At 38.6% G+C, this 9,110-nt stretch overlaps 1 protein-coding gene across 10 annotated transcripts in view; it reads left to right on the top strand.

Annotated features, from left to right (window-relative positions):
* LOC106874735 (histamine H2 receptor) overlaps positions 1-9,110 on the top strand; it is a 109,233-nt gene that overhangs the window by 45,767 nt on the left and 54,356 nt on the right. The gene's annotated exons all lie outside the window — the stretch shown is intronic.

Raw genomic sequence — 9,110 nt, 5'->3', positions numbered from 1 at the left:
TTCTACTCTAGGCACAAGGCCTGAAATTTTGGGTGAAGGGGCAAGTTGATTACATCGAAACCAATACTCAACTGGTACCTGATTTGTCGACCCTGAAAGGATGAAAGGCAAAGTCGACCTCGGCAGAATTGGTAGACAGAAACTGAAAGAAGCCCATATATATATATATATATATATATATATATATATATATATATATACATATATACGAACATATATATACAATGGGCTTCTTTCAGTTTCTATTTGAAAGGATACTGTCGTATATATATATATATATATCATCATCATCATCATCGTTTAACGTCAGCTTTCCATGCTAGCATGGGTTGGACGATTTGACTGAGGACTGGTGCAACCGGATGGCTACACCAGGCTCCAATCTAATTTGGCAGAGTTTCTACAGCTGGATGCCCTTCCTAACGCCAACCACTCAGAGAGTGTAGTGGGTGCTTTTACGTGTCACCCGCATATATATATATATATATAGTTCTATATATGTATATATATATATGTATATGTATATATTTGTGTGTCTATTTGTCCTCCAACCATCACCTGACAACTGATGTTGGTGTGCTTGTCCCCGTAACTGAGCGGTTCAGCAGAAGAAACCAATAAAATAAGTACTAGGTTTACGAAGAATAAGTACTGGGGTTGATTTGTTTAACTAAAGGCGGTGCTCCAGCATGGCTGCAGCCAAATGACTGGAACAAGTGAAAGAATTAAAGAACATCTCAACTTTGAGATTGCAGTGATTTGGTTGTTTATTTTTAGAATGACATTGTAGGGTAGGTGTGAGAGGCATGATCTGGTCAGTTTGAACATAAAACAGGCAGAATATTTGGGCCAGACATGGCAGGTTTAAATGCTAAAGGGTTAATCAATCAATCTCCTTCGCTGAACTGCTAAGTTACGGAAACATAACAAAGCAACATTGGTTGTTAAGCTGTTGTGGGGGACCTGCGGAAGTGCAATGACACATTGTGAACTGTGCCTGGGAAAGAGGGGAGATGGTCGTGGTTGGAAGTGCTTCGATCATAAAATCAAGGCAGCAGACATGGAACTAAATAACAACAAGAACAATAATTACTTTCGAGTGATTTCTGTCAATTTCCAGTCTATTATTCTCAATTAATCGTCGTGATTGTTAACGATGTAGAAGAAAGGAAAGAAGGAAGGAAAGAGAGGAAGAGAGAAAGAGAGACAAAGAAAGACAGAGAGCAAGAAAGAATGAAAAGGAGAGTGGCAGGAGAGGGAGAAAGTATAATAGAATAACTCTGAACCAATATGAAATGAATAATTTTGGAATTAATAGGGTTCTGCTGCCATTCTTGAAAGTCCACAATTATGTGTGATTCTGGTGAGTTTTTCTTTCATTTCCTCTGACTTTTGCCATTTTTAGCTCCAACTGATTCAGTGTTGTGTTGAGTTTCTTACATTATGGCACCATTTTAAGTTACAAATGTATATATATTTCATTTAGTGTGTGTGTGTATGTAGATAGGCACATGGCTCAGTGGTTAGAGTGGGACTGAAGCCGGAACCATGTGGTTGGGAAGCAAGCTACTTACCACACAGCCACGCCTGCGCTTATGATAAAATAAATACCAGTTGCGCACTGGGGTCAATGTAATTGACTAACCCCTCCCCTCCCCTAAAGCTGCTGACCTCATGACAAAATTTGAAGCCATTATTAAGTTGGTGTTTGGGACATAAATTTTTGGTAGAATATTTTAATTTAGATCATGTTAAAACAGCGGATTTGTTCCATAAAACTGAGGGCAGTGTTGTGTGATGGCATCAAAAGGGCTCAAATTTGAGAAAATCCTCAACGAAATGCTTAATTGCTCTGAAAAAAAATACATTATGTTATACGCAATAAAACCAAATAGAACATTCTTCTTTATATATATTTTATTCTAAATTTTTAACTTAAAACAATATTTTAAAAATATATTTTCATCTCGTTCTCAATGGTTTTAGCTGTAGGTATGGCTGTGTGTTAAGAAGTGTCCTCACCAACTACATGGTTTCAGGTTCAATCCCACTGCATGATACCTTGCACAGATGCCTTGTACTGTAGTTCTGGGCTGACCAAAGCCTTGTGAGTGGATTTGGTAGGCAGGGGGAAACTGAAAGATGCCCGTGTGAGATCCATCTTCAGCCACTTGACAACCAGTGTTCATTCGTTTATATCCTCGTAACTTAGCAGTTTGGCTAAAATGAAAACAAATTCATATATATACTGTGGTTGATTTGTTGGTCTAAAACCCTTCAAGAGGGTGCCCCAGCATGACCACAGTCCAAAGACTGAAACAAGTAAGAGATAAAAAAGCAAAGTGAATTGGAAAATTTTCAACTTTGTCCCTAAAGTGTTGGCCCAATTTTTTGTATTTTTTTAATTCCTATGAGTAATGCCTCAATAATTTTTAACATTCCATGTAAAGTACACCTGACATTTTTACTTTTCCTTGCAAAATGGCACCTCCCCCTCCCCCCTCCACTTCCTTTTTTTCTCTATCATTTGTCCAAGTCATTCGCCTGCAGCCATGCAGGTGCCCCCTCCCCCTGAAGAGCTTTATTCACACAAATTAACCCTTGTTTTTATGTGTATTTATTTATTTATTTTTAAAGTCTGGCACTTATTTTATCACTCTCTTTTGCTGAACTGCTACATTACCCATATGTAAACAAACCCAACCCCGGCTGTCAGTTATGAGGGGTTGGGGGGGGGGGACAAAACATTGATGCAAAGACCAGCAGACATAGAGCTGCTACTTCTACAAATTGGAAGGTCACAGCTCCGGTACGACAGACAAGTGATTGGAATGTTGGGGCAAAGAATTACAAGACAGATTCTTCAAGCTGAGGCAACAGGCAAAGAGATCCAGGGGTAGACCAAAAACAAAATGGTTGGATATCATCCATAGTCTCAGTCTTTCACAATTGGAATTCTAGCCAGAAAGTCTAATAAGGGTCGCTTCTGACTGGACCCTATGGCAGCGCCTGAGGACTCCACCCCACAAAACCCTCCCAGAGAAGGTGGATGGATGGGTATATATTGCCCTAACTCTTCGAAACGCCTGTATTAGAATGGTGGCAGCTGATGAAGGAAATGTTCTCTATGTGGCCTGTGTGTTTTCTGTACTCTGTTTACCATTTTGTCCACGTTTTTTTGCAACGTCCTGTACCCAGATATGCATCTATATATACAGGTAGATATAAGTATGTACATACATGTACGTATATATGCATATACTCATTTATTATTTGTATTATATATATACATATATACACATACCTATTAAATTTCTATGCGATGTGCACCAGTAATTTTTTTGTTTTTAATATCCAGTAGACCACGACAAAAAAAAAACCCAGAGAATCCCTGCTTGAAAAAAATATTTTTGTCTGCCCCCCCCCCCCCCCCTCTTGCTTAGTACACAATCTTGAAGTACTTTTACCTGGCCTTGGTATACTTACCGTAGCTAGACATAAAGGTGTATTATCATCCGGGAAGGTAAATGGACTTATTAAAAGCTTTTCCACTGCCTCCTTGATTTCCCAATTCACTCCTAAGATTAAAAGCTGAGTCACAAAACAAGTTGTACTAGTTAGTTAGTAACAAACCAAGTTAGTGAGATAGGTGAAGAAACTATAAAGGTCAATGAGTACTCTAGGCTATTTTAGTTACAATAAAATTTAATATATTAAAAGCAGCCAGCTGGCGGAATTGTAGGCCCACTGGACAGTAAGCTAAGCAGTATTTTGTCTGTTTTTATGTTTTTTAGTTCAAATTCTGCCAGTCAACTTTGCTTTTTGTCCTTTCAGGGTTGATAAACCAAGTACATATTCTTTTCTACTCAAGGCACAAGGCCTGAAATTTTGAAGGGAGGGGGGTGGGGGCAGTTGATTAGATCGACCCCAGTATGCAACTGGTTCTTAATTTATCAACCCCAAAAGGATGAAAGGTAAAGTTGACCTCGGCCGAATTTGAACTCAGAATATAAAGACAGATGAAATACCGTTAAGCATTTCGCTTGGCATGCTAACGATTTGAAACCATTATTTAATATATTAACTCACTGGGTGTAAGAGAATGGTAGAGTGGTTAGAGTATTTGGTTTATAATCATAATGTCTTGTTAACGAACCATGTCTCATGTAGCCTACTTCTCAATAAAGGCACCTCTACCTGTTAACGAACCATGTTTCATGTAGCTTACTTCTCAATAAAGGCACCTCTACATGTTAACTAACCATGTCTCATGTGGCAAGATTCTCAATAAAGGTTATCCATACCTGGATCCTGGACTAGGACAATAGTTCAACATGTAATAACTACCGTCTTGAAAAAACAAAGAGTAAAGAACACATTTGATAATGTATTCCAAGATAAACTGTGCTATCATAGAAGATATACCACTGAGATGCACAGATATTGACTTAGTAGTTATATTGTTTTGAATTTAAACCTGTCATATCTGGCCTAAATTTTTTGTTTTATGTTCAAACTGACCAGATCGTGCCTCTCACACCTTTCCTACAATGTCATTCTAAAAATAGACAAACTCATCATTAAAATCTCAAAGCTGTGAGATAATGCCTGATTAATTCAAAACAACATGAAGAAATAAGCAGAACATTTAACAGTCTAGTCTGAATGCTAAAGGGTTAAATTGATGAGAGAGAAGACTTCTCCTGGTTGGCACACCAGTCTTTCATATATAAAATTCCGGATCTTTTTTAAAACGGGGGCCACATTTTTCATTAATGTTTTACGTAGTGTTTTTGGTACCGAAAGACTTTCAAACTTCGTATACTTATCTATTTTGTGTTATAGAACAGAAAAATATTTTTGTATTCAAATTTATTTCATGTAAAAAATTGTCTTATTTCGATAATTTCAACCAATCACTGACGTCCATTCAGCCGATATACATTAAGTGCCGACTACATAAACAAACGATTCTTCGTTTTATTTGCTTTTTTCATTTTAAATTTGCTTTAACCCTAACCCTAACCCTAACTCTAACCCTAACCCTAACCCTAGGGTTAGGGTTAGGGTTAGAGTTAGGGTTAGGGTTAGGGTTAATTGTTTCAGAATCGTTTGTTTATGTAGTCGGCGCTTAATGTATATCGGCTGAATGGACGTCAGTGATTGGTTGAAATTACAGAAATACGACAACTTTAACATGGAATAATTTATGGATTTCTTTTTTTTTTAAGAAGACTAAGAGAAAAAGATGTTTTATATGACACATTCTACCAGTGTTCCAAGTTTCAAAGTGTTTCGTTAATGAAAAATGTGGCCCCCGTTTTAAAAAAGATCCAAAATTCCTTACTTGACTGTTACTTATTTCTGGCTTTTGTAGAATTTGAACTCAGGGTGCAAAGGGCCAGAACAGCTAGGACAGAAACATTAGCTGAGGTTCTAATAATTCTGTAAACCAACCAACCCACTGGTGGTACATTTGTTATGAAAGCCCCACCATCAGCCTATATCCGATGTATCATTTTCACTTTTAACTCTCCTAATTTGTTTACAATTTTCTATATTAAGATGTAAACTTATAAACTTTCCCAACCGAAAGGGGAAGGGCCGATGCATTTCATCTCTAACGAGGCTATTAATGCCAAAAGCGAAAAGCTATTTAGTTTAATTTTCTCCATGCTTGTTGCCAAAGCTACTGTGGTTTGGTGTCAGGGTAATATTTGTATTATCACAGCAAGACTAATTACATCGTATGGTTTACATAAATAAGTCTTTTAATATTTTGCTTGTATTTCGGTTGAAGTACATTGTCTTTGTTTCAATTTAGTTTCAAATGAAAAGTAATCTTTTGACTAAACTTTTATTCTTTCATTTGTTTCAGTCATTGCCAACCAGCTAAGTTATGGAGACATAAACAATCTGATTTCTGGCAGTGTTTCTACAGTAGTCAAGCAGTGGTTAGGGGGAATGAACCCACACACACACACACACACACACGCAGATGCACATGTTAGTCACTTTGAGAATATTCAAACCTCTTATAGAGGTAGTTTCATCCAAAATACTCTTGTTTAATATATCATAATTTGAAGAGATATTTCTTCAATAAATATATTATAGGCACAGGAGTGGCTGTGTGGTAAGTAGCTTGCTCACCAACCACATGATTCCGGGTTCAGTCCCACTGCATGGCACCTTGGGCAGGTGTCTTCTACTATAGCCTCGGGCCGACCAAAGCCTTGTGAGTGGATTTGGTAGACGGAAACTGAAAGAAGCCCGTTGTATATATGTCTATATATATATATGTATGTGTGTGTCTGTGTTTGTCCTCCCAACATCACTTGACAACCGATGCTGGTGTGTTTCCATCCCCGTAACTTAGCGGTTCGGCAAAAGAGACCAATAGAATAAATACTAGGCTTCCAAAGAATAAGTCCTGGGGTCGATTTGCTCAACTAAAGGCGGTGCTCCAGCATGGCCACAGTCAAATGACTGAAACAAGTAAAAGAGAGAGTAAAGGAGTATAAAACATCGAATAATAAGTCTGAAAATGGAGTGATTCAATGGATATAAATTAATCTCTTAATTATTTCTCATTACCTTCATTGTACCTATTCATTGAGGAATATTTGAAATTATTTCCTGTTATGATATCATCATCATCATCATCATCGTTTAACGTCCGCCTTCCATGCTAGCATGGGTTGGACGATTTGACTGAGGACTGGTGAAACCAGATGGCAACACCAGGCTCCAATCTAATTTGGCAGAGTTTCTACAGCTGGATGCCCTTCCTAACGCCAACCACTCAGAGAGATATATTATGTGAATTTCTGTTCTATACTATAGAAATTAGGATAGTATCTTACAGCTGTTTCAACCAAGAGGCCATAGTATCCCATTCTACTTTTATCCCTCCATTCAAAAAAGCTTTGGTGGGCCCGAGGCTATAGTAAAAGACACTTGTCTAAGTTGCCACACAGTGGGACTGAACCCGGAACCATGTGGTTGGGAAGCAAACTACTTACCACACAGACACTCCTGCACCTATATATATATTATAATAAGTGTAGCTCCTACTGAATGCGTTGGGTACGCGACTGATTTGCCCTCCCGCTCCCTGTTCACACACACACACATACACATACATTCCACACCGCAGGGACTGCTTGGACATCTCTTGGTTGTCAAGATGTTAGTTTTACATTGAGTAGATTTGCTACTTCCTGCATAGCAATCTCTGGACATGGGTGTGGTGGAGCTGTGTGCGTGTGCGTATGTGTGAATGTGATATCTGCCTGGCCAAGCCTTGTGTTGTGGGAGGGGGGAAGTAAAACGCAATAAAAGTTCTGTGTGTGTGTGTGTGTCTCCAAGTTGTCACCCTGTCGGCTCCCCCCCACCCCACCGGCTCCCCCCACCCCATCGTCCTCCCTAACCACTCACCTTTATGTGACATAGATGACAAGTGCAGTGTGTTTATAGGGTCGAGTCTTCTGGTGCTATGTTTAGACATGAGGGCAAATGTTTATGTTTACATGTGTGTGTGTATGCACATGGTTGTGTGTTTGTGTGTGTATGCACATGCTTACATCTGTGTATGTATGTGTGTAGATGTATTTATGTATGTATGCAAACGTATGTATTTATGTATGCGTGTATGTATGTATCTGAGCAAGCTCGACCAGACGGTGATATTAGTGTGTGTGTGTGTTCACACACGTGTGTGTGTGTGTGTGCATGTATGTAGGTGTGTGTGTGTATTTCAACATCTTGTATAGTTATGTGTATGTGTGTGATACAAAGAAACTAGTTAATAGTGCCCGCACATATTTAACAATACACACACACTCATACATGCTTATACTCACACATACTCATACACATATGTACATATACATACACATACACACACGTGCACACTCATAACCTTTTATATCTCTTATCTTCATATCCCCCCCCCCCACACTCACACATCTGCAAATCATACTTTTCCTCTTCCTTTTCTTCCTCAAGCACCCCCACCCCTGTTTCTCTAAGTCTCTCCCCCCCACCCCCCCACCCCCCCACACACACGCCACCATCTTGTTATCTCCACAATGAAACACCAGAAGCTTTCGGAGATAAGGGAAAAAGAGTGTCTGCATGGTCATTTGAAGTCCTAAAAATAGCTGCCACAAACTCCCTCGAATAACACCCCACCATCTCAAGAAACAGCGATAGGTTGCATAATACAGTTGACACAGCATGAAACCCCTAATCTGAGGTCCGCAGGTTTGAGTCCCTCTCTTCAAGCTTATGTTCTTCAAAGGTGGTGCCCCAGCATGGCCACACTCTCTGGCTGAAACCAGTACAGATAAAGGAAATAAAAGCTTGTGTTAATAAGAAAGTGGTTGAGTATTTCTCAGTCACATCATCATTATCATCATCATCATCATTTAACATCTGTTTTTCTTGCTGGCATGAGTTGGAAAGTTTGACAGGAGCTGGCAAACCAGGGAATTGTACCAGACATCTTGGAGTGTGTGTATGTATATATGTATGTGTGTGTGTATATATATGTGTGTGTGTGTGTATAAACATGCACATATATGTATAAACAAATATATATGTGTGTGTGTGTGTGTGTGTATAAACATGTACATATATATGTATAAACATATGTATATATATGTACTTACATATACATGTGTGTTTGTGTGTGTGTGTGTGTGTGTGTGTGTGTGTGTGTGCCAAATGAAACAAGTTCGTGTGAATGACTGTTACACTTTATGGCAATCTTAACTATGGAACATCATTAGAGACATGATCGCAACTTTTACCTTTCAACATAACCTTACAATCCCCAGTGAATGCTTGTTGAGGTTTTAAACAGCACAAACTACGGAACACCAACAATAACAAAATTGCAATCCTCAGCATGAAGAGACACTCTTAGGAATTTATTTATGCATCAAAATGAATAAAGAGGTTTTAATAACATGGAATTTCTTCAGCTTGCTCTAGATTTTATAAACGTTTTATCAATTATATAGCATCTGGTTTTGATTTCCTTCTTTGCCAGGCTTATAAATTAAAATACTAGTTTTAGTAGCTCCCTCCCTCTCTCCCTCTCT

Source organism: Octopus bimaculoides, chromosome 18, assembly GCF_046866305.1.
Source record: "Octopus bimaculoides isolate indiv1 chromosome 18, ASM4686630v1, whole genome shotgun sequence".
Classification (NCBI taxonomy): Eukaryota; Metazoa; Mollusca; class Cephalopoda; order Octopoda; family Octopodidae; genus Octopus; species Octopus bimaculoides.
This window is presented reverse-complemented; position numbering and strand designations above follow the sequence as displayed.